This window comes from Chiloscyllium punctatum, chromosome 3 (assembly GCF_047496795.1).
Source record: "Chiloscyllium punctatum isolate Juve2018m chromosome 3, sChiPun1.3, whole genome shotgun sequence".
Lineage (NCBI taxonomy): Eukaryota > Metazoa > Chordata > Chondrichthyes > Orectolobiformes > Hemiscylliidae > Chiloscyllium > Chiloscyllium punctatum.
The window spans coordinates 49,897,802-49,923,731 of record NC_092741.1 but is presented as its reverse complement, the minus strand read 5'-3'; positions in this window follow the sequence as shown (position 1 = coordinate 49,923,731).

The following is a 25,930-nucleotide window of genomic DNA, read 5'->3' as shown; positions in this document are numbered from 1 at the left end:
CTCCATCAAAACAATTATTAAGTTCCTGTCCCAAAATCATTCCATGAAAATTTTAGGATTGTGGTCTCCGTAAACTACAGTTTCTTCCACATGTTTAAGACAGGAATATGAAGGAATTCTTTCTGTAAGAGGGTGGCGAATCTGTGGAATTATTTACTGTAGTGGGCTGTTGAGGCTGTGTCATTAAATATATTCAAGGCAAGATAAAACAGCTTCTAATCAGTAAGGGAATCAAAGGTTATGGGGTTAAAGTAGAACAATGAAGCTGAGGATTATAATTCAATATATCCTCTGACCTTCCCCTCTCTGATGTCATATTGTGCGCTAAAGCAAAGGAGTTAATTTTATCCCTTTACATCCTCATTTCAATACATTTTGGGCATGACATGATGCTAAAGTATTCTTCCATTATCTTTATCTCCATGTCCGTTTCTTTGGACAGCACCCTCCGCCTGCCACATAGATTCTTTCTCCAATATGGCCCTCCATTTGGACCCCATATCTGACTTTCAATTTGCAAATTATCTCCATTGATAATTGCTAAAGTGACAGCAGCTCCCTTAATTTCTCTGCTCCCTTTTCCCACTGTAACGTATCTCCCTCTGTGCTCGCTGTATTCCACTCTCTATCTCAGGCCCAACCTGACTTAATGATCAAACTTGTTGATAAGGAGGGTCCTGTTATCATCATGCCGACATCTAGCTGACAGAGGATGAGCGTTACCTTGCATTCACTTCCTCCTTTCTGCTGCTGAACCATACCAAACCATTGAACATTCAAGACATTCACTGACTTCAGCTTGCTTCTACCTTCTTCCCAATATCCACAGACAGGATTGTCTATGGCAGCCCCATTGATTGAGGCAGTTCCTATCCCAGTAAACTTATTTCTTCCTATCTTGACTCTATTTTCTCCCCCCTTTTTCAGTCTCTCCACACTTACATTTGTGATGCATCTGATGCTTTATGTCAGTTCCACAATTTTCAACTTTCCTACCTTACCTGCCCCCTTTTCACCACGCAATTCCTCGACACATTCATTCCCCATCAGGATGGTCTGAAGTCTCTTTACTTCTTCCTTGAAAAGAGGCCTTCAACTCTCCATCTAGATAGGGTTAATGGTAGTGTCTTTTCCCTAGGATGGGGGATAAAGATTTTAAAAAGACCTGAGGGGTGAATTCTTTGCACAGAGGGTGGTTCACATGTGGAGTGAACTTTCTGAGGAAGTGGTGGATGTGGGCACAATTATAACTTGTAAAAGACATTTGGTGAGTACAGGAATAGGAAAGGCTTGGAGGGAAATGGGTAGGTAGGTGGAACTAGTTTAGTTTGGGATATTCAGCATGGACTGGTTGGACCGAAGGGTCTGTTCCGTTGCTGTATGACTCTATCTAGCCTCTTTCACCTGGCTGAGCTCATTGTATAAAACTTCTCCTTTAACTCACCTCAGTCAGTCTGAAGAAGCATCATGCTGGACTCAGAACCTTAACTCCAATTCTCTCTCCACAGATGCTGCGGGATCTGCTGAGTTTCTCCAGCATTGTCAAGTTTCTTCAGCATTTTCTGTGTTTTCCAAAGAATGCTTTACCTGATAGAGGACCTGGACACCGGGAACAGGATGGCATTGGGAGCCATTCCTCACCTTTGCTGCTGACCCCTCTACATGCCTCTTTCCCTGTGACTCTCACCTTGTAAACTACTGAACTGTGGACTGGTTCACTCAACAAACCTTGTACGTCAACAAGTGTATTTCCTGCAGCAACCACTGCCTCCCTGGTGGCACTACTGAGCACAAAGGACCAGACGACCAGAATTCAAAGAACCAAGAATATCACAGAATTTTAGAATTGTTATGACGCAGAAGAAGGCCATTTGTACCATTGTCCCTGCCAGTGCCAATCTCCTACTTTTTCCCCCATAGCCTTGCACACCGAATCTTTCTAAATAATCATCCAATGCCCTCTTCAGCCCTGCCAGGGTTTTGATTCTAGGGGAAAGCACACTTGCCACTGCCCTATTTGGCAGCTTTTCCTGAAAGACAGAGTACAGGTCTTTTGTCATCTCAGCAGCTAGCAAATGAGGCATCAAAAACATTCCATTTTGCCTTCATCGGGAAGCAGAATATTGTGAATGCTGGAAATCAGAGGGAACAACAGAAAAGGCTGTAAAAATTGCAACAGGTTGTGTGTAGAGAAAGAAACATTGTTAATGGTCATCAAACTTGAACAGTTAGCTCGAGTTGTCTTTGTCTACAGAGAAACTACGTGAGTCTTTACAGCATTTTCTGTTTTTATTTCTAGCATCTCTCAGTGCCATGTTAGCTCTGCCCTGCTTTGGGATCCTGTTTAGGAAGGCAGGAGTTTATAGACTCAAACCAGTGAACAGCTAGACAAACTTAAGATAGATATCAGGTGGTTTATCCATACACAAAATAATTAACTGTGATTTTTGACAACCAATCAGTAAAACAGCGACTGAGCTGAGGACCAGCAAGTGGTTCAGTGACAAAAAAGCCTGCTTATTCATCTCGCTAGGTTAAGGCCAATAAGTACAATAAAAGGCTTTGTTGACTGCAAATAAAGTGAGCTTTGGAGAGGGGAGTGCACAGTGAGAATGTGGTTTTGATCAAGTCAAAGCAGGAATTTCTGAAAAATAAGTGGCTGGCATTACTTCAGGATTGGCTCCAAAGTGGATCCGCATCAGTGACTTCAAACCATTCCATTACACAATGGAAATCGGGTGCTGTTTTCATCATAGGATTTGTATATTAAAATGGGGCCAGCCACCAAAAAGAAGCTGGCCACTTCTAATACCAAATTACATCCTTTTAATATAGAGCCTGGGTCTCCAGCTAGCTATAGTTGCAGTAAGGCGTCTGACACCAGTTTGAGGCCCTTTTCTCCTTGAAAATTCCAATGCAGAAAAAAAAAACCAAAATGGTCAATGTGCTGCTGTGCAAGGTAATGGATGAAAAATACTGGAAACATCTAAGAAGCAGTTGAATGCTGCAAAGAGGAAGGCACTGAAGAATTCCACTAAATGAATTAATTTAAATACTCGTGGATCTCCTTCATCTGTAATTTATCTCACGATTATAGGACCATCCTCAAAAATGTAAATGAGGAATTCTGATTTTCAAAAATAATATTGCTGCTGGTATTTAAATAAATATTTAGCTGGTCATCAAGAAATGTCCCTCCAAGAATATATCTTCTTCCTTTTCCTTCTCAAAGCCAGTAAATTTCAAATTCTGAATTATTTTTGTCAAAAGCTATTCACAACATTTCCAAAGTTACTCTTTCAAGAGAAAGACGTTTTAAGAAATTTGCACCACATATAACTCAAGAAATTGCAAACCACCAACAAAATGCAAAATGCATTGTAATTTATATTTCGTCACTGCCTCCTGTAACTAAGCAGTTAACTCACCTAATTTATAATTATGCCATTACCATTCCAGTAACATTTGTCTTCAACAAACACCATTTGAATATTAATCTACTTGTTTGCATAGCTCTGAAGCTGAATCCATTGAATGCTGATGCACTTGATTACTAGTTCAATTAACATTCAACCTTAAGCAGAAGGGACACTCAGAAAAACCAAAAGGGGAACTCAGAGCAGTTAATACAGTTAGTTTGGAAGCTTGCCATGTTTATACATGTCAACAAGGATTGATAGCTAATCGACAGACTCAGGGTGACACCTGTCTAATATTCCTGTAAGCAACAGAGAAATGAGAAAGAAATAAATGAGAAATGTTACTTGGCTTCATGCAATTATAAGCCACCATCATTCACATGCCTCCTCATTCTGATGTCCTTCACATACATGAAGAAAAATACAACCAGGAGAACTTGGAGAGTTCTTTTTCTCTTTAAAGGCTTTCTTCATAAAGGATTCATGCACTTTGCCTCTCCTAGCTGGAAAAATATTGTAAACCACCATGAGCCATATTCAATGTCTTTTTTTCTCTTTGCACTAATATTGATATGATGCTCCTTTTCTTTTAAAGAGGAAAGGCAATGTGTCTGAGACCTAAAACAGTTGGCGAACATGGGGAATTTAACTACAATACAAGATTTGTACACACAGATGGTCCAAAGATCATGAGGCAAGGAATTTTTACTGCACTGGCATCTGGCATTGATAAACATGAAGGAAACTTAAGGTTAAACAAAGAAACACAGTATTGACATAAAATAAGTCTGTGGTTTACATCTGTTTGAGGAAATCCTTTATCAGTGTGATCCATCCACTCCCCCCGCCACATTAAAATTTTCCTTCCTCCAAAGAAACCATTTCCTTCAGAGACCGTCAATTCACCTGCTTCAATCAATCCTGTTCAATGCCCTCCCTCACTATCGCCACCTGCTGCTGGAGGTCCCGACACAACTGCTTGAGCTTCCCTGCTTGGTGCCCTCCTTCACCATCGCCACCTGCTGCTGGAGGGTCCATTACATACGTCACTGCTTGAGATGTGAGATTCAGATAACTGGACATATTGTACAGCGACCATTTGGTACGTATTTGTACAGTTAACAGATTCAGTTGTGCCATGCAGCTGAAACATTTGGGTCCACTTTTGAGGCAGCATTCTTTTCTTGCACCCCAATCTGTGTGCTAACCAACATTTGTTCAAGAGGACATTCTCAGCTTTTTATGCATTTGTACTTTCCAAAAGATCCAGATCTGTGGCAAAACATCATGTTGGAGTCCCCAGGTTTGTCAGGTCTCTAAGAGTCATATGATCTTCAGCACCTTTTAACTTCAGTTTCTGCCTCACATCAGGTCATTTCCCAGGGCAGGACTCGGATTCCCCACACTAGATGCACACCCTGGATTCACAACACAGGGGCTACACTAGGATTCCTTATTGATAATCTGACTCAACTTCATTCAAGCCATCAGACATTGATGCTTTAGGTTTCACAATGCCAGTAAGTGAGTTGCTTGCCTCCACATCATCCAAAAAACCATTTTCTAAGGTTCCTCCTCCCCCTCCCAGCTAGTGGTTCAATAATATAAGGCTGGCCATCTGTATCATCAGCTGAAGGGTAGCTGAAAGAAGGCAGAGGGTGATGGTTGATGGGAAATATTCATCCTGGAGTTCAGTTACTAGTGGGGCACTGCAAGGATCTGTTTTGGGTCCCCTGTTGTTTGTCATTTTTATAAATGACCTGGATGAGGGCATACAAGGATGGATTAGTAAATTTGCAGATGACACTAAGGTCGTTAAGAGTTGTAGATAGTGATGAAGGATGTTGTCGGTTACAGAGTGACATAGATAAGCTGCAGAGCTGGGCTGAGAGGTGGCAAATGGATTTTAATACAGAAAAGTGTGAGGTGATTTACTTTGGAAAGAGTAACAGGAATGCAGATTACTGGGCTAATGGTAAGATACTTAGTAGTGCAGATGAGCAGAGAGATCTCGGTGTCCAGGTACATGGATCCTTGAAAGTTACCACCCAGGTTGATAGGGTTGTTAAGAAAGCATATGGTGTGTTAGCTTTTATTAGCAGAGGGATTGAGTTTCGGAACCATGAGATCATGCTGTAGGTGTACAAAACTCAGGTGTGGCCTTATTTGGAATTTTGCAGACAGTTCTGGTCACCGCATTATAGAAAGGATGTGGAAGCTTTGGAAAGGGTTCAGAGGAAATTTATTAGGATGTTGCCTGGTATGGAAAGAAGGTCTTACGAGGAAAGGTTTAGAGCTTGAGGCTGTTTTCGTTAGAGAGAAGAAGGTTGAGAGGCAACTTATTTGAGACATATAAGATAATCAGAGGGTTAGATAGATTAGATTACTTACATTGTGTAAACAGGCCCTTCGGTCCAACAAGTCCACACCGACCCTCCGAAGAGCAACCCATCCCCCTACATTTACCCCTTCACCTAACACTACGGGCAGTTTAGCATGGCCAATTCACCTAACCTGCACATTTTTTTTTGGATTGTGGGAGGAAACCAGAGCACCCGGAGGAAACCCATGCAGACACGGGGAGAATGTGCAAACTCCACACACACAGCTGCCTGACACAGGAATTGAACCCAGGTTTCTGGTGCTGTGAGGTAGCAGTGCTAACCATTGTGCCACCGTGCCGCCCATGGTTGGACAGTGAGAGCCTTTTTCCTCATGACAATGGCTAGCACAAGGAGGCATTACTTTAAGCTGAGGGGTGTTAGACATAGGACAGATGTCAAAAGTAGTTTCTTTTCTCAAGGAGTAGTAGGGGTGTGGAAAGCACTGCCTGCAATACTAGTAGACTCACCAACACTAAGGGCATTTAGTGGTCATTGGATTGGCATATGGATGAGAATGGAATAAAGTAGATTAGATAGGCTTCAGTTTGGTTCCACAGGTCGGTGCAATATTGAGAACTGAAGGGCCTGTACTGTGCAGTAACATTCTTTGTTCTATGACACTTTGGGGTCAGATTGCCAGACAGTGACTAGAGAAAGAAAAGTATGTGCGGCACTCAGCAGGGACATGCTGTTCGATGATGATGATGATGATGCAACACACACCCAGCAGGATCTCCAGTTACTGATAGACTGCCTCTCTCACGCTTGCAAGGATTTTGGGTTGACTATCAGTCTGAAGAAGAAGGGTGTCCTGGGACAGAACACAGATGCACCTCCGGTCATCACTATGGCTGACTATGGACTCAATGTTTGTCCATCAGTTTACTTACCTTGGTTCTACCATCACCTCCAACCTCTCCTTGGACACACAGATTGGCAAGAGGAACGGGAAAGCAGCCTCAACTCTTGTTCACCTCACGATTCAAGTATGGACAAATCCCAAGCTGACAGTGAAGACAAAAATGCCAGCCTACAACAACTGTGTCACAAGCACATGACTATACGGCAGTGAAACGTGGCCTGGCCTTCGTCTGCACTCTGCTCAGGCAGCAGAGACTATGCTGGCAGGGCCATGTCCACCGCATGGAGGATAGGTGCATTCCAAAGGATATCCTCTATGGAGAGCTTGCATCTGGGAAGAGATCCACTGGGCGCCCCAGCTGTGCTACAAGGATGTCTGCATGAGGGACGTGAAGACACTTGTTATCATTACAGAGTCCTGGAAAAGCTTGCAGTTGACCACACAAGATAAGAAACACCCAGGACCAACACCTAGGGAAATAGATGGTGACACCTTGAAAAATGTCCATATTACAGAGGAGGAAGTGATGGATGTCGCAAAACGCATAAAGGTGGATAAATCCCCTGGACCTGATCAGGTGTACCCTAGAACTCTGTGGGAAGCTAGAGAAGTGATTGCTGGGCCTCTTGCTGAGATATTTGTATCACCAATAGTCACAGGTGAGATGCTGGAAGACTGGAGATTGGCTAACATGGTGCCATGTTTAAGAAGGGTGGTAAGGACAAGCCAGGGAACTATCAACCAATGAGCCTGATGTTGGGGGTGGGCAAGTTGTTGGAGGGAATCCTGAGGGACAGGATGTACATGTATTTGCAAAGGCAAGAACTGATTAGGGATAGTCAACATGGCTTTGTGTTTGGGAAGTCATGTCTCACAAATTTAATTGAGTTTTTTGAAGAAGTAACAAAGAGGATTGATGAAGGCAGAGTGGTAGATGTGACCTATATGGACTTCAGTAAGGTGTTCGACAACATTCCCCATGGGAGACTGGTTAGCAAGGTTAGATCTCACGGAATACAGGGAGAACTTTCCATTTGGATACAGAACTGGCTCAAAGGTAGAAGACAGAGGGTGGTGGTGGAGGGCTGTTTTTCAGACTGGAGGCCTGTGACCAGTGGAGAGCCACAAGGATTGGTGCTGGGTCTTCTGCTTTTTGTCATTTACATAAATGATTTGGATGCGAGCATAAGAGGTACAGTTTGCAAGTTTGCAGATGACACTGAAATTGGAGGTGTGGTGGACAGCGAAGAGGGTTACCTCAGATTACAACATGATCTTGATCAGATGGGCCAATAGGCGGAGAAGTGGCAGATGGAGTTTAATTCACCTAAATGCGAGGTGCTACATTTTGGGAAAGCAAATCTCAGCAGGACTTATACACCTAATGGTAAGGTCCTAGGGAGTGTTGCTTGGAGTGCAGGTTCATAGCTCCTTGAAAGTGGAGTCGCAGGTAGATACGATAGTGAAGAAGGCTTTTGGTATGCTTTACTTTATTGGTCAGAGTATTGAGTACAGGAGTTGGGAGGTCGTGTTGCGGCTATACTGGTCATTGGTTAGGTCACTGTTGGAATATTGCGTGCAATTCTGGTCTCCTTCTTATCTGAAAGATGTTGCAAAACTTGAAAGGGTTCAGAAAAGATTTACAAGGGTGTTGCCAGGGTTAGAGGATTTGAGCTACAGGGAGAGGCTGAACAGGCTGGGGCTGTTTTCCCGGAGCGTCGGAAGCTGAGGGGTGACCTTATAGACGTTTACAAAATTATGAGGGGCACGGATAGGATAAATAGACAAAGTCTTTTTCCTGGTGTTGGGGAGTCCAGAACTAGAGGGCATAGGTTTAGGGTGAGAGGGGAAAGATATAAAAGAGACAACCTTTTCACACAGAGTGTGGTATGTGTATGGAATTAACTGCCAGAGGAATTGGTGGAGGCTGGTACGATTGCAACATTTAAAAGGCATTCAGATAGGTATATGATTAGGAAGGGTTTGGAGGGATATGGGCCGGATGCTGGCAGGTGGGACTAGATTGGGTTGGGATATCTGGTCGGCATGGACAGGTTGGACCGAAGGGTGTGTTTCCATGCTGTACACCTGTCTGACTCTATGACTCTAAGAGTGCTGCAGCAGACAAGCGGGCACGCAGGAAGGAGTGCAGCAGCTCTCGCAGATCAACGACCACATACAGATGTCACCTCTTCGATGGGGACTGTCACTCCAGTATTGGTCTCTTTTGTCACAAGCGACATTGCTTCAGGAAAACAGAAAGCCAGAACAATGAGGAGGCTACCCATGGTCAGCCATGACCGAAAGGGGCCTCAATGTGGATAAATATAACAGTCACATTCGGAGGGAAGTTCCACACAAGTCTTGAGATGGATGATTGGATATTCTATCCTGGGGAAAGTTAGTTGAGTGTTTACTTAGCCACCAGGAGAATGTTGTCACGTTTCAAATAGTGTCAAAGAACCTAGAGCGTAAAGACAAAGAAGATTAATGCCAACCCTAAAATGAGGGGATTTAATTGCATTAGAAGTTTAAAATGTTAGAAAGCTGAAATGAATCACAAACTATCTCAAACCAGTTTCAATGGTTTTAACAGAGGTGGAATAAAGAACAGGTGACAAATCTATTTTCAGTCAATTTGTGGGCACTATGAGTTTCTATTTTTACAATAATTTACTTTTTACCGTATCAGCCAGGTTACTCGAATATGAACAAATAGCTCTTCTAAAGAATAACTTATCGGATTTGAATGAAATAAAAGGATGGTAAACCCAGAAAGCAAAGATTTATATTCCTGAGAAATAAACATCTTTACAACACCCTTTATAGGTGAGGAAAGTAAACTATGTGCCCTCCAGGTCCAACAAGCTTACCTATAAACATACACCCACCACAATCCTCCCTGATATACCCTTTTATTGATTATGACCACTGTGACTGCTGATAACCCCTCGTCACTACTCTCAATTTCTGACTGTTCAGTCATTCACTCTGGTCCCCACTACAGCAATCTCTGATTCCCTTCGAAACCTCCCCCTAAATATCCAACAGAAGGCTTCCATAATCAAGCTAACACCTCCCATCACCACACTTTACCATTCAAGCTACTTCCAAACCCGCTTTGTATCTCTATTCTCAAAATCACAAAACTTCATCTGACTTAAGCTGTGGTCTTCTTTGGAAAGTTTCCTGTTCAACAGGCCAGGTCTGTCAATCAGTCAACTGTGGGCCAAGGAAACCCGGTACTAAAACTCAATGGTGTTTGGGAAATCTGTATGGACAGCTTTCCTGACTGTAACACCTCTCCTGCTCCATCTGTTCACCCTGGTGAATATCTGGGTGACATCTGAACTTAACATTGAGTAAAGAAAGTTCTTCAGACTGTATTACACTGGCTTAGCTTAAATGAGCTACCCATATCGTACAACATAGCTTGAACCAGGAGCTTCTGACAGTCCCTGTGGTGTAACTGGTCAGTGTGTTAAGCAATAGGTAGGTGGTTCGAGACCACCCAGCAGTGGAGTGTGTGCTGTTTCCATTCCATTAGTTTGGGGCACCACAGTGGCTCAGTGGTTAACACTGCGAATTCACAGTGCCTGTGTGTGTGGAGTTTGCACATTCTCTGTGTCTGTGTGAGTTCCTCTGGCTGATCCGGTTTCCTCCCACAGTCCAAAGATGTGCAGTCTAGATGGAATTGCCATGAGAAATGTAGTATCACAGGGATAGGGTTGGGGTGAGTCTGGGTAGGATGCTCTTCGGAGGGTCAGTCTGGTCTCGAGGGTTCAAATCACCTGCTTCTACACTGTAGGGATTCTATGAATAAAAGATGAAAGGCTGCCCAGTTACCAAGCCCATGAATAAACTATAAAGTTTATTATTAGTGTTGCAGCAGATTTAAAACTTACTCAGGGCTAATCAAAAGATGGTGTTCTATATTTAATTAAAGCTAATTCCAAGGGATAAAAGCTTAATTTTGATACAACCAAATTGCTTTCTTAATTAATTTATCTTCAGAGTTACTGAATCACCATAGTAATGCAATAAATCACATAATTGATATCTTCCTGAGACTGAATGTGAAAAAAAATAGTCATTATGAACAATAACCAACAACATTTGGATGAAATCAAGGGAGAGTAAAGCATAGAAAAAAGCCATTTATCTCATTGTGCCAATGGCAGCTTATTGAACGAGTTTCCCAATTTATCCCACTACCCTATTATTATCACATAGGCATCCAATTTCTTTCCTTTTCAAGGCCTTGTTCAGTTTCCTTTCAAATGTTACTATTGAATCTGCTTCAGTCGCTATGGCAGACAGCGAATTCTAAATCATAATTATTCACTGCTCAGAAAAAAAACCTTCTCTTCACCCTGTATCTGGTCAGTGACTGTCCTTCCTGCAGATGCTTTTTCTCCTTATTTACCCTGTCAAAACTCTTCCCAAGTTCAGAAAGTTACATTTCCAGTTAACGTTTTCTGTTTTGAGGAGAACAATCTCAGGTTATCCAGCCTCCCTACTGAAGCAAAATATTGGCACAGTTTTGAGTTCAGGGAAAGTCTCATTTGAAGTAACGTTAATCTAGATTTTTGTTTCTCTCACTAATCACAGTTACTTCCTGATAAAGTTCACACTTGACTAAAGTTTAAATCAATGACAGGTTTCAATGATTTCTTTACTGCAGACAAAATACTGCTCTCTCTTTGGCTTTTCATCACTGTCACTTTTTCACGTCTTTTGTGAGTCTGCAGGTTGGAGCACAGTCCAATTTGAACAACAGTTGTTTGCACTGGCACCATTGTAGGTCTTTGTTCACTGATGGATATGCTGCAGATGCATACTACTGCCTGCAATGGCACTTCCAGGATGGAAACTTTGGTACCAAGTGCTTCAATGATGTGCAGCCTTTTGAAGTGAAACTGGCATGAAATGATCTCTCGCTTTGTTGAATTCTTGTTTCTTAATGTTTGCCTGCATACCATGGTCATATGGCATGACCATATCCTCCATATAATGCATGCTTGAATGGTAACCATCAGTTATTCTAATGATGTGATCTGGCCCTCATAGCCAACTTCACTGATGTAATGCAATGATGTTCTGAATTATAAAAGCAGCAATACCTACCTATTGTGTATTCTCTGATGCCAGTGGATCCAAAGCATCTTTTCTTCAAACAGCACATTTACAATGAATTCAATTTGCCTCTCTGCTTCTGGCATTTCATCCAAATGTGGGCAATATGCAACTGGAGATCAACTCTGAAGGCTAGAGATTGAGGATATGTCTAGTTGTTGTGGTTCTGTTCGCCGAGCTGTGAATTTGTGTTGCAGACGTTTCGTCCCCTGTCTAGGTGACATCCTCAGTGCTTGGGAGCCTCCTGTGAAGCGCTTCTGTGATCTTTCCTCCAGCATTTGTAGTGGTTTGAATCTGCCGCTTCTGGTTGTCAGTTCCAGCTGTCCGCTGTAATGGCCAGTATATTGGGTCCAGGTCGATGTGCTTATTGATTGAATCTGTGGATGAGTGCCATGCCGAAAGGAATTCCCTGGCTGTTCTCTGTTTGGTTTGTCCTATAATAGTAGTGTTGTCCCAGTCGAATTCATGTTGCTTGTCATCTGCGTGTGTGGCTACTAAGGACAGCTGGTTGTGTCATTTCATGGCTAGTTGGTGTTCATGGATGCAGATCGTTAGCTGTCTTCCTGTTGGTCCTATGTAGTGTTTTGTGCAGTCCTTGCATGGGATTTTGTACACTACATTGGTTTTGCTCATGCTGGGTATCGGGTCCTTCGTTCTGGTGAGTTGTTTTCTGAGAGTGGCTGTTGGTTTGTGTGCTGTTATGAGTCCTAGTGGTTGCAGTAGTCTGGCTGTCAGTTCAGAAATGCTCTTGATGTACGGTAGTGTGGCTAGTCCTTTGGGTTGCGTCATGTCCTCATTCCATTGTCTTTCCCTTAGGCATCTGTTGATGTAATTGCGCGGGTATCCGTTTTTGGTGAATACATTGTATAGGTGTTCTTCTTCCTCTTCTTCCATGGTCTCATTCAAGGTAACGGCACTGTTCACTTCTATCGACAAAACCCTAGCCAGAGAAAGAATAGCCAACCTGCTGGACCTACAGAACAGACAACAGGACATTGAACCTATCAACAAAGATGGCATACTCAAACTACTGGACCTGTGCCTCACAACACACTTCACATTCAACAACCAAATATATGAACAAATCAACGGCACACCCATGGGCTCACCCATCTCTGGACTCATAGCAGAAGCGGTAATGCAAAGATTAGAACAAACAGTCTTACCGCAAATTCAACCCAAACTCTGGGTCAGATATGTAGATGATACCTTTGTAATCATTAAAAACACAGAAATAGAGAACACACACCAGATCATCAACACCACACTCACAGGAATCTGATTCATTAGAAATGAAGAAAAGGACAACCAACTCCCATTCCTAGACGTGATGGTACAGAGAACACCTAATGGAGAATTCACCACAAAGGTTTACAGGAAAGCCACACACACAGACCAAGTCCTGAACTAGGAAAGCAACCACCCCAACACACACAAAATAAGTTGCATCAAGACACTATTCAAAAGGGCCACAACACACTGCAGCACACCAGAACTGCAAAAAGAGGAAGAAGAACACCTCTACAATGTATTCGCCAAAAACGGATACCCGCGCAATTACATCAACAGATGCCTAAGGGAAAGACAACAGAACGAGGACATGCCGCAACCCAAAAGACTAGCAGTACTATCATACATCAAGAGCATTTCCGAACTGACAGCCAGACTACTGCGACCACTAGGACTCATAACAGCCACAAACCAACAGCCACTCTCAGACAACAAATCACCAGAACGAAGGACCCGAAACCCAGCATGAGCAAAACCAATGTATTGTACAAAATCCCATGCAAGGATTGCACAAAACACTACATAGGACAAACAGGAAGACAGCTAACGATCTGCATCCATGAACACCAACTAGCCACGAAACGACACGACCAGCTATCCTTAGTAGCCACACACGCAGATGACAAGCAACATGAATTCGACTGGGATAACACTACTATTATAGGACAAGCCAAACAGAGAACAGCCAGGGAATTTCTAGAGGCATGGCACTCATCCACAGATTCAATCAATAAGCACATCGACCTGGACCCAATATACCGACCACTACAACGGACAGCTGGAACTGACAACCGGAAGCGGCAGATTCAAACCACTACAAATGCTGGAGGAAAGATCACAGAAGCGCTTCACAGGAGGCTCCCAAGCACTGAGGATGTCACCTAGACAGGGGACAAAACGTCTGCAACACAAATTCCCAGCTCGGCGAACAGAACCACAACAACGAGCACCCGAGCTACAAATCTTCTCACAAACTTTGATATGTCTAGGACTGGCGTTGAGACTGGGAATGGGAGGGGAATTAGGGAAGCAACTAGAATCAGAAACAGGATGGGGACTGAATTGGAGCTGGAATTGGCGATGGGTCCAGGCACTGGAAATAAGATACTGGGCCAGCTATAGGATGGGCAGTCTGGAATTGAGCTGGAAACAGGCGGCTCAAGTTCTAAACCATCGAACGATTGGAAAAGGAGTGTTCAGCTCATTCTGTCACTTGCGTGTCATGTACTCTTTGACAAAGCATGAGTACAAGTGTGCCGTACCGACACTGGAAGTCAGCAAAGTGGACAATTCATGTGGTCAAACAGCCTCCACTGCTGATATGGGATGTAGTCCATCATTCTTTGGGGCACAAATCCATTTAACATCCTCCCTTAAACTTTCCCGACAGTACGTGTGTTCAAGAAGCCTGTTCAGGAGACAGTCTGCTTCAGGAATGGGGGCTCGACCTAAAGTGCCTCTTGAGTTGCAACATGACTTGGAAGTGGATATCAGGCAGCATGGGGGGGATCAGAGGAAAGAGCTGGAAGACTCTCAGCAGAAGATCATATCTGTTATAATCCAGAAAACCCATCGACTCACCGATAGGCTCTATTTCCTCCGCCAGGTAAGTCCTCCAACAATCTAAAGGGGATTTTTTTAATACAAAGTGCCCATGTCAAGGCTGCTGTCCACTTAAGGTTGGATGGAATTCTTGCCCATCATGTTCAGGCTGCCATGCTTGGCCATGTAGCATTCTGGGGCATGTGAAAGCAGAAAGGTAGAAGGAAAGGGGTGATGTGAGGGAAGTGCATTCTGGGGTAGACAGCAGGACATCCATGTTTGCACTTTCTGCAGCTGACACTTCATGTCAGATCTTGGGATGACGGTGTGTGTGACTTGAGAAGAGACATAAGGAGACATTTGCCATTCTGGATGTCCTTCGCTATTCCAAATCTCAGCCTCAGTTGTAATTGGTCAGGTGATATGGAGCACTTTCTAATCTTTTGGAAGGTGAGGGAGGAAGGGCAGACTGAGTAATGCAGTCCTCTCTGTTCCCTGCTGGTTCTTTGCTCTTCATTGTCCTGTGAGAAAAGGGTAAGAATGTTTTGAATGTGCCTTGGTAAAATTGTAATGTGTCAAAGTGATATGCCTGCCCTAGCTGAACAGATAAGGCAGCAGCAACAGCTGGAGAGATAGAGAGAGTGATCCAAGTTTTCAAAGGAGGCATTGGAAATGTTATTGATGGTGGTGGAAAGACTGGAAGTGACACCTTTTCAAGAATGCATTCCTCAAGTAAAGCCAGTGGAAACCAGAGGGGTGTAATTCCCAGGCTTTGACTTCCAACGACTTTCTTCAGTCCTTGGAATATGTTCAATTAACTTGTGTGACTGTAAAATGATATCTTCAAAGGATATCTCCAACTTCTGCATCTCTGACCTCTATTACACTGCTCCTCAGTCACCCGATCCTCAATCAGGACTGGCAGTGAGAGGTGGGTATGAGACAGGCAGTATTGGCATGTGTCATAATTTGAGGTGGGGCCTCTAAATATCAGGCCGAAGTCCTGATTGAGGATCGGGTGACTGAGGAGCAATGTAATAGAGGTCAGAGATGCAGAGGGTTGGAGATATCCTTTGAAGATATCATTTTACAGTCACACAAGTTAATTGAACATATTCCAAGGACTGGAGAAAGTCCTTGGAAGTCAAAGCCTGGGAATTACACCCCCTCTGGTTTCCACTGGCTTTACTTGAGGAATGCATTCTTGCAAAGGTGTCACTTCCAGTCTTTCCACCACCATCAATAACATTCCCAACGCCTCCTTTGAAAACTTGGCATCACTCTCTCTATCTCTCAAGCTGTTGCTGCTGCCTTATCTGTTTCTGGCCATGCCTCTGCAGTACAGCTTCTGGCAAATGTACTTCTCCTTTTAGAAGTTTTGGCTGACTGTGTATCATTTTGGCTATGCACACTAATGGGCCACTTGTTGTGGATGAAGCCAGTCAACTGGGTGTCTCACTGACCTGCACATTACATTCATTGAAATGAGCAGCCAGCATGGAATCTACATGATGCCTGCCTTGTGCAAACAGAGAGCAATGATGCATTGCCCCTCGAAATGGACCTTATCAAAATTCCACCCACCTCCACCAACCCCCCCCACCCAAAATAAGGCATTTGCACCAATCTGTACTTGTTACTTTTTAAATTCATAGTGACTGAAGAATTTTAAATTCAACTATGTAACCAAAGACTTTAAACAGAATGTGCTGCATCTTTCCACTTGATCTTACTATGAATCTACCATTCTCTCTCTCGCAAACCAACGGCAAGCACTGATTACATTCATTTTAGCCTTGTTTTATGAACCATTTTACTAATGGGAATATTATTTACATATTCTTTTCCAGTAGAATTACCAGCTGTGCTAATACATGATGAATCAGACTCTTCTGTTTCTGCGCTGACTCAAGCCTGTTACAATGGTGACCTCTAGGAAATACCTTGCTGGGCTCAAAAAGCAAGGACCATTGTCCAACTGTGCAGTGACTTCAACACACCAGTACTGAGGAAACATCTCATTCTTGATGCTTCCAGTCCACAATCTATGTTCATTTGTTACCCCAATTGTTCCAAAGTAAAGTCGCATCTCCGCAAAATAAATAAATCATTGCATTTGTCAATTGTTTTCATCTGTATTTGATTTCATAATTTACAATTTTGTATTCTCGTAAATCAGCACATTGCTGAGTTTCAAAGGGGCTCATTGTTTTTTTGTTCTGCAGTCAGGATTATCATTCACCCTTGCACGTAGCCTCACAAAGATTGATGTGATTTATTTCATTGAACAAGTTTCTCAGATTAAAGTGCACAAGTAATTTTGATTGTTTGCTATTGTTTGAATTATTTGCAAAACACTTCTTGCAGTTTTCAAAGCTTTGAAATGCCTTCATAAAAGCAACCATCCTGTGTTGAATTGTAACACATAGTTTTCACCCTCCACTCACCAAAATGATTGGTGCAAAATTTATTTTCTAGATGAAACAATGATAGGAAACAACACTTTGTTGTTGTCTTAATTGAATCTCACCTAGCATGTTGGAAAACGGAATGAAAAGTTGGAGGATGTAATGAAACATTACAATGAAAATCTACCACATGATTCAATTCTGATGTTTTTGTAAAAATGGAAAGAGCCTTGGGTAGCAGCAATGTAGTTTATTGAAACTATACAACATATGCTTCACGTTAACACATCCCTTGTCAACCGCCTCCACCCTCACTTCCAATGCCAAGTGCAAAATCTAAGATGGCGGCAGAGTAGGGCATTCCAGCCAGAACTTGATTGCTTTGTTTGTTCCTTTCTTTTTCTCTTGTGTTCTTATTTCTTCTCCTGCCTCTTTCCTCCTCTGCCAATGACCTGGAGCGGAGTGGTGGTGGTCGTCAGTAGCCCAGAGTGGAGCAGTGATGTTAGCCAGTGGCCCGGAGTGGAATGGTGATTGTAGTCAGTGGCCTGGAGCAGGGCAGCGATGGTTTGCAGTGTGGGTGGAGCCGGGCGTGGATGGCGGTCAGTGGGGCCGGACCGGGGCAGGTACAATGGTCAGTGGGGCCAAAGTGGAGTGGGGACAGTGGTCAGTGGGGCTGGAGCGGGGCGGAGACGGTGGTCAGTGGGGCCGGAGCGGGGCAGGGACAGCGGTCAGTGGGGCCGGAGCAGGGTGGGGAGGCAGTCAGTGGGGCCGGAGCAGGGTGAGGACAGCGGTCAGTGGCGGCCGGAGTGGGGTGGGGACGGCGGTCAGTGTCCCTGAGCGGGGTGGGGATGGCTGTCAATGTCCGAGAGCGGGGCAGGGACGGCGGTCAGTGTCCCGGAGCGGGGTGGGGACGGCTGTCAATGTCCGAGAGCGGGGTAGGGATGGCAGTCAGTGTCCCGGAGCGGGCGGTGGGGGGGATGGCTATCAGTGGGGCAGGAGCGGGGTGGGGATGGCGGTCAGTGTTTCGGAGCAGGCTGGGGACGGCGGTCAGTGTCCCGGAGCGGGGTGGGGATGGCTGTCAGTGGGGCAGGAGTGGGGTGGGGACGGCGGTCAGTGTCCCAGAGGAGGGCGGAGATGGCGGTCAGTGTCCCGGAGCGGGGCAGGGACGGTGGTCAGTGGGGCCGGAACGGGGTGGGGATGACGGTCAGTGTCCCGGAGCAGGGCGAGGACGGCAGTCAGTGTCCCGGAGCGGGTCAGGGAGAGCGGTCAGTGTCCCGGAGCAGGGCGGGGACAGCAGTCAGTATCCCGGAGCGGGGCGGGGACAGCGGTCAGTGTCCCGCAGCAGGGTGGGGACAGCGGTCAGTGTCCCGCAGCGGGGCGGAGACAGCGATCAGTGTCCCAGAGTGGGGTGGGGACGGCGGTCAGTGACCCAGAGCGGGGCGGGGACAGCAGTCAGCGTCCCGGAGTGGGGTGGGACGGCGGTCAGTGACCCGGAGTGGGGTAGGGACGGCGGTCAGTGACCCGGAGCGGGGTGGGAATGGCGGTCAGTGTGGCTGGAGTGGGGTGGAGATGGCGTCCAGTGTCCTGGAGCGGGGTGGGGACAGTGATCAGTTTCTCAGAGTGGGAGGTCAGTGTCCCCGGAGTGGGGCGGGGTCGGTGGTTAGTGGGGCCAGAGCGGAGCGGGGACGGAAGTCAGTGGAGCCGGTGTGGCACATGTACGGCGGTCAGTGGGGCCGGAGCGGGATGAGGATAGTGGTCAGTGTTCCAGGAGCAGGGTGGGGACGGTGGTCAGTGTCCGGGAACGGGGCGGGGACAGCGGTCAGTGGGGCCAGAACGGGATGGTGACGGCGGTCAGTGGGGCCGGCGTGGGGTGGGGAGAGTGGCCAGTGTCCTGGAGCGGGGCGAGAACAGTGGTCAGTGGCACCAGAGCGGGGTGCGGACGGCGGTCAGTGTTCCGGAGCGGGGCGGGGTCGGCGGTCAGTGTTCCGGAGCGGGGCAGGGACAGCAGTCAGTGGGGCCGGAGCAGGGCGGCAACGGTGGTCAGTGTCCCAGAGCGGGGCTGGGACGGCGGTCAGTGTTACGGAGCGAGGTGGAGACAGCAGTCAGTGTCCCAGAGTGGGGTGGGGACAGCGGTCAGTGGGGCCAGAGTGGGGTGGAGATGGTGGCCAGTGTCCCGGAGCAGGATGGTGACAGCAGTCAGTGTTCCAGAGTGGGATGGCGATGGCGGACAATGTTCTGGAGCAGGGCAGAGTCGGCGGTCAGTGTTCTGGAGCGGGGCAGGGTCAGCGGTCAGTGGGGCCGGAGCAGGGCGGGAACGGCGGTCAGTGTCCCGGAGCGGGGTGGGAATGGCGGTCAGTGTCCCGGAGCGGGGCTGGGATGGCGGTCAGTGTCCCGGAGCGGGGTGGGGACGGCGGTCACTGTCCCGGAGCGGGGTGGGGATGGCGGTCAGTGTCCGGAGCCGGGTGGGGATGGCGGTCACTGTTCCGGAGCGGGGTGGGGATGGCGGTCAGTGTCCGGAGCCGGGTGGGGATGGCGGTCACTGTCCCGGAGTGGGGTGGGATGGCGGTCAGTGTGCTGGAGCGGGGTGGGGACGATGGCAAGTGATCCGGAGCGGGGCGGGGTCGGCGGTCAGTGTTCCGGAGCGGGGTGGGGATGGTGGTCAGTGTCCCGGAGCGGAGTGGGGATGGTGGTCAATGGGGCTGGAGCAGTGTCCCAGTGTCGTGGTGCGGGACGGGGACGGCGGCCAGTGTTCCGGAGCGGGGTGGGGACAGCGGTCAGTGTCCCAGAGCGGGGTAGGTCAGTGATCAGTGTCCTGGAGTCGTGTGGGACTGTGGTCAGTGTCCCAGAACGGGGCGGGGACGGCGGTCAGTGTCCCGGAGTGGGGTGGGGACAGCAGTCAGTGTCCCGGAGCAGGGCGTGGATGGTGGTCAGTGGGACTGGAGCGGGATGGTGACAGTGGTCAGTGTTCCAGAGTGGGGTGGGGATGGTGGTCAATGGGGCCGGAGCAGGGTGGAACGGCGGTCAGTGTCCCGGTGTGGGGTGGGATGGCGGTCAGTGTGCTGGAGCAGGGCGGGGACGGCAGCCAGTGGGGCCGGAGCGGGTTGGGGACGGTGGTCAGTGTTCTGCAGCGGGGTGGAGACAGCGGTCAGTGTCCCAGAGCGGGGTGGGGACGGCGGTCAGTGTTCCGGAGCGGGACGGTACAGCGCTCAGTGTCCCGGAGTAGGGTTGGTAGGCGGTCAGCGTCCCTGAGCAGGGTGGGATGGCGGTCAGTGTTCCGGAGCAGGGTGGGGATGGTGGTCAGTGTCCGATAGGGGGGCTGGGACGGCGGGCAGTGTCCTGGAGCAGGGTGGGGTCGGCGGTCAGTGTTCTGGAGCAGGGTGGGGATGGGGGTCTGTGTCCCGGAGTAGGGCAGGGATGGCGGTCAGTGTCACAGAGCAGGGTGGGGATGGCGGTCAGTGTCCTGGAGCGGGACGGTACGATGGTCAGTGTCCGGGAGGGGGGCGGGGACGGCGGTCAGTGTCCTCGAGCCGGGGGGAGGGTGGGGACAGCAGTCAGAGTCCTGGAGCAAGGTGGGGATGGCGGTCAGTGTCCCGGAACGGGACGGGATGGCGGCCAGTGTTACGGAGCGAGGTGGAGACAGCAGTCAGTGTCCCGTAGCAGGGTGGGGACAGTGGTCAGTGGGGCCAGAGTTGGCGGGGATGATGGCCAGTGTTCCGGAGCAGGGTGGGGACAGCAGTCAGTGTCCCGATGCGGGGCGGGGATGGCGGTCAGTGGCCTGGAGCGGGATGGTGATGGCGGTCAGTGGGGCCGGAGCGGGGTGGGGACGGCGGTCAGTATCCCAGAGCGGGGTGGGGATGGCGGTCAGTGGGGCCAGACAGGGGCGAGGACGACGGTCAGTGCCCCGGAGTGCGGCGGGGAAAGTGGTCACTGTCCCAGAGCGGGGCGGGGATGGCGGTCAGTGTTCCGGAGCGGGATGGTACAGTGCTCAGTGTCCCAAGACGGGATGGGACGGCGGTCAGCGTCCCTGAGCATGGTGGGACGGCGATCAGTGTCCCTGAGCAGGGCGGGGATGGCGGACAGTGTCCTGGAGCGGGGTGGGGATGAGGGCCAGTGTTGGGTAGCGGGGCGGGGTCAGCGTTCAGTGTTCCAGAGCAGGGTGGGTCAGCGGTCAGTGTCCCGGAGAGGGGTGGGACTGTGGTCAGTGTCCCGGAGCAGGGTGTGGACAGCGGTCAGTGTCCCAGAGCGGGGCGGGGACGGTGGCCAGTGTTCTGGAGCGAGGTGGGGACAGCAGTCAGTATCCATGGGCAGGGAGGGGAGAGCTCTCAGTGGGGCCGAAGCGGGGTGGGGACAGCGGTCAGTGTCGCGGAGCAGGGTGGGGACGGCGGTCAGTGTCATGGTGCGGGACGGGGACGGCGGTCAGTGTTCCGGAGCGGGGTGGGGACAGCAGTCAGTGTTCCGGAGCGGGGCGGGGACAGCGGTCAGTGTCCCAGAGCGGGGTAGGTCAGTGGTCAGTGTCCTGGCGCCGGGTGGGACTGTGGTCAGTGTCCCGGAGCAGGTCGGGGACAGCGGTCAGTGTCCCGGAGCGGAGTGGGGACGGCGGCCAATGTTCCGGAGCGGGGCGGGGACAGCAGTCAGTGTCCCAGAACGGGGTGGGGATGGCGGTCAGTGTCCCGGAGTGGGAAGGGGACGGCGGGCAGTGTCCTGGAGCAGGGTGGGGACGACGGCCAGTGTTGGGGAGCGGGGCGGGGTCGGCGGTCAGTGTTCTGGAGCAGGGTGGGTCAGCAGTCAGTGACCTGGAGAGGGGTGGGACTGTGGTCAGTGTCCTGGAACCGGGTGGGACTGTGGTCAGTGTCCCGGAGCAGGTCGGGGACAGCGGTCAGTGTCCCGGAGCGGGGTGGGGACGGCGGCCAATGTTCTGGAGCGGGATGGGGACAGCGGTCAGTGTCCCAGAACGGGGCGGGGATGGCGGTCAGTGTCCCGGAGCGGGGTGGGGACGGCGGTCAGTGGGGCCAGAGCGGGATGGTGACAGTGGTCAGTGTCCCAGAGCGGGGTGGGATGGCAGTCAGTGTGCTGGAGCGGGGCGGGAATGGCGGTCAGTGGGGCCAGAGCGGGTTGGGGACGGCGGTCAGTGTCCTGTAGCGGGACTGCATGGTGCTCCCTGAGCGGGGCAGGGACAGCCGTCAGTGTCCCAGAGTGGGGACGGGACGGCGGCCAGTGTCCTGGAGCAGAGTGGGGACGATGGCAAGTGTTCCGGAGCGGGGCGGGGTCGGCGGTCAGTGTTCCGGAGCAGGGTGCGGACGGTGGTCAGTGTCCCAGAGCAGGGCGGGATGGCGGTCAGTGTCATGGTGCGGGACGGGGACGGCGGCCAGTGTCCCTGAGCGGGGTGGGGACAGCTGTCACTGTCCCGGAGCGGGACAGGGACAGCCGTCAGTGTCCCGGAGTGGGGAGGGGACAGTGTTCAATGGGGCTGGAGCGGGATAGTGACGGCGGTCAGTGGGGCCGGAGCGGGGTGGGGACGGCAGTCAGTGTCCTGGAGCAGGGTGGGGATGGCGGCCAGTGTTCCGGAGCGGGGCGGGGTCGGCGTTCAGTGTTCCGGAGCGGGGCAGGGACAGTGTTCAATGGGGCTGGAGCAGGATGGTGATGGCGGTCAGTGGGGCCAGAGCGGGGTGGGGACGGCAGTCAGTGTCCTGGAGCAGGGTGGGGACAGCGGTCAGTGTCCGTGGGCAGGGAGGGGAGAGCGGTCAGTGGGGCCGGAGTGGGGTGGGGACAGCGGTCAGTGGGGCCGGAGTGGGGCGGGGACAGCGATTACTGTTCCAGAGCAGAGCAGGGACAGCGGTCAGTGGGGCCGGACCGTGGTGGGGACAGCGATCAATGGGGCCGGAGCGGGGTGGGGATGGCGGCCAGTGTCCCAGAGCAGGGCGGGGATTGTGGTCAGTGGGGCCAGAGCGTGGCGGAGACAGCGGTCAGTGTCCCGGACCAGGGCGGGGATGGCGGTCAGTGTCATGGTGCGGGACGGGGGCGGCGGCCAGTGTTCCGGAGCAGGGTGGGGACGGCAGTCAGTGTTCTGGAGCGGGGCGGGGACAGCGGTCAGTGTCCCAGAGCAGGGTAGGTCAGTGGTCAGTATCCTGGAGCTGGGTGGGACGGTGGTCAGTGTCCCGGAGCAGGTTGGAGACAGCGGTCAGTGTCCTGGAGTGGGGTAGGGACGGCGGCCAATGTTCCGGAGCGGGGTGGGGACAGCGGTCAGTGTCCCAGAACGGGGTGGGGACGGCGGTCAGTGTCCCGGAGCGCGGTGGGGACAGCAGTCAGTGTCCCGGAGCGGGGCGGGGATGGTGGTCAGTGTGCTGGAGCGGGGCGGGGATGGCGGTCAGTGTCCCGGAGCGGGGTGGGGACGGCGGTCAGTGTTCCGGAGCGGGACGGTACGGCGCTCAGTGTCCCGGAGTAGGGTTGGTAGGTGGTCAGCGTCCCTGAGCAGGGTGGGATGGTGGTCAGTGTGCTGGAGTGAGGTGGGGATGGTGGTCAGTGTGCTGGAGCGGGGCGGGGACGGCGGTCAGTGTCCCTGAGCGGGGTGGGGACAGCTGTCAGTGTCCCGGAGAGAGGAGGGGACGGCGGGCAGTGTCCTGGAGCGGGGCGGGGACGACGGCCAGTGTCCCGGAGCAGAGCAGGATGGCGGTCAGTGTCGTGGTGCGGGACAGGGATGGCGGCCAGTGTCCCAGAGCGGGGTAGGTCAGTGGTCAGTGTCCTGGAGCCGTGTGGGACTGTGGTCAGTGTCCCAGAGCAGATCGGGGACAGCGGTCAGTGTCCCAGAACAGGGCGGGGACTGCGGTCAGTGTCCCAGAGCGGGGTGGGGACAGTGGTCAGTGTCCCAGAATGGGGCGGGAATGGTGGTCAATGGGGCCGGAGCGGGGTGGAACGGCGGTCAGTGTCCCGGTGCGGGGCGGGGACAGCTGTCAGTGTCCCGGAGCGGGGAGGGGACGTCGGGCAGTGTCTTGGAGCGGGGTGGGGATGATGGCCAGTGTTCCGGAGTGGGAAGTGGACAGCGGTCATTGTCCCAGAGCAGGGCGGTGATGGTGGTCAGAGGTGCCGGAGCGGGTAGGGGACTGCGGTCAGTGTCCCGGAATGGGCGGGGATGATGTTCAGTGTCCCGGTGCGGCGTGGGGACGACTGTCAGTGGGGCCGGACCGCGGTGGGGACGGCGGTCAGGGGGGCAGAGCTGGGCGGGGACTGCAGTTAGTGTCCCGGTGCAGTGTGGGGATGGCTGTCAGTGGGGCTGGAGTGTGGTGGGGACGGCAGTCAATCTCCCGGAGTGGGGTGGGGACGGCGGACAGTGGGACCAGAGCAGGGTGTGGACAGCGGTCAGTGGGGCCGGAGTGGGGTGGGGACAGTAGTCAGTGGGGCCAGAGCAGGGGCAGGGATGGCAGTCAGTGGGGTGGTGCGGTGATAGCGGTCAGCAGCCCATGCAGGGCAGTGCAGGAGCAGCAGTCAGTAGAGTGGAGTAGTGATGTGGGTCAGTGGGGCTGGAGCAGGGGCAGTGGTCAGTAGAGTGGAGTAGTGATGTGGGTCAGTGGGGCTGGAGCAGGGGCAGTGGTCAGTAGAGTGGAATGGTGATAGCGGTCAGTGGGGCTGGAGCAGGGGCAGTGGTCAGTAGAGTGGAATGGTGATGTGGGTCAGTGTGACTGGAGCAGGGGCAGTGGTCAGTAGAGTGGAATGGTGATAGCGGTCAGTGGGGCTGGAGCAGGGGCAGTGGTCAGTAGAGTGGAATGGTGATAGCGGTCAGTGGGGCTGGAGCAGGGGCAGTGGTCAGTAGAGTGGAATGGTGATGTGGGTCAGTGGGGCTGGAGCAGGGGCAGTGGTCAGTAGAGTGGAGTAGTGATGTGGGTCAGTGGGGCTGGAGCAGGGGCAGTGGTCAGTAGAGTGGAATGGTGATGTGGGTCAGTGGGGCTGGAGCAGGGGCAGTGGTCAGTAGAGTGGAATGGTGATAGCGGTCAGTGGGGCTGGAGCAGGGGCAGTGGTCAGTAGAGTGGAGTGGTGCTGGCGGTCAGTGGGGCTGGAGCGGTGCTGGCGGTCAGCAGCCCAGGTCAGAGTAGTGACAGCGGTCAGTGGCCTGGAGTGAAGCTGGGCTCTGGTTGGTCCTGGTGGAGCCTGGTCAGACCACATGGAAGCTCTTCCAGAAAGATGATAATGTCCATCTCATTAGCTTTATTTCTTATTTTCCTAACTTATACTGGGTAAATCTGTAATTTCTTTCTGTATTTTCTCTAATTTTTGTGCTGCGTCTTGATGACACTGTACACTTTTATCATGCTCCTGTTCTTTTGTAACTTGGAAACACATGACAATAAACCGACAGCTAAATTCTAAGTGGGAAGTGTTCTATCACCATGAACAAGACCAACTAGCTGCCTCCTTCACCATCTCCTCTTCCTTAATCTTCAGCATTCAACCTACAATAAACAAAAAACAAAGAGCAAAGATAGTTTATAGCCCAGGAACAGGCCCTTCGGGCCTCCAAGCCTGAGCCAATCCAAATCCACTGTTCAAACCCGTCGCCCACTTCCTTTGCATCTGTGTCCCTCTGCTCCCCACCTACTTATGCATCTGTCCAGACTCATCTTAAAGGAATCTACCATGCCTGCTCCTACTATCTCTGCTGGTAATGTGTTCCAGGCACCTCCTACCCTCTTTGAAAAGTACTTGCCTCGTATATCCCCCTTAAACTTTTCACCTCTCACCTTGAAAGTGTGACCTCTTGTTATTGAATCCTTCACTCTGGGAAAAAAGCTTGTCTCTATTCACCCTGTCTATATGCTTCATGATTTTGTAACCTCAAACAGGTCCCCCCTCAATCTTCTTTTTTCTAATGAAAATAATCCTAACCTACTCAACCTTTCT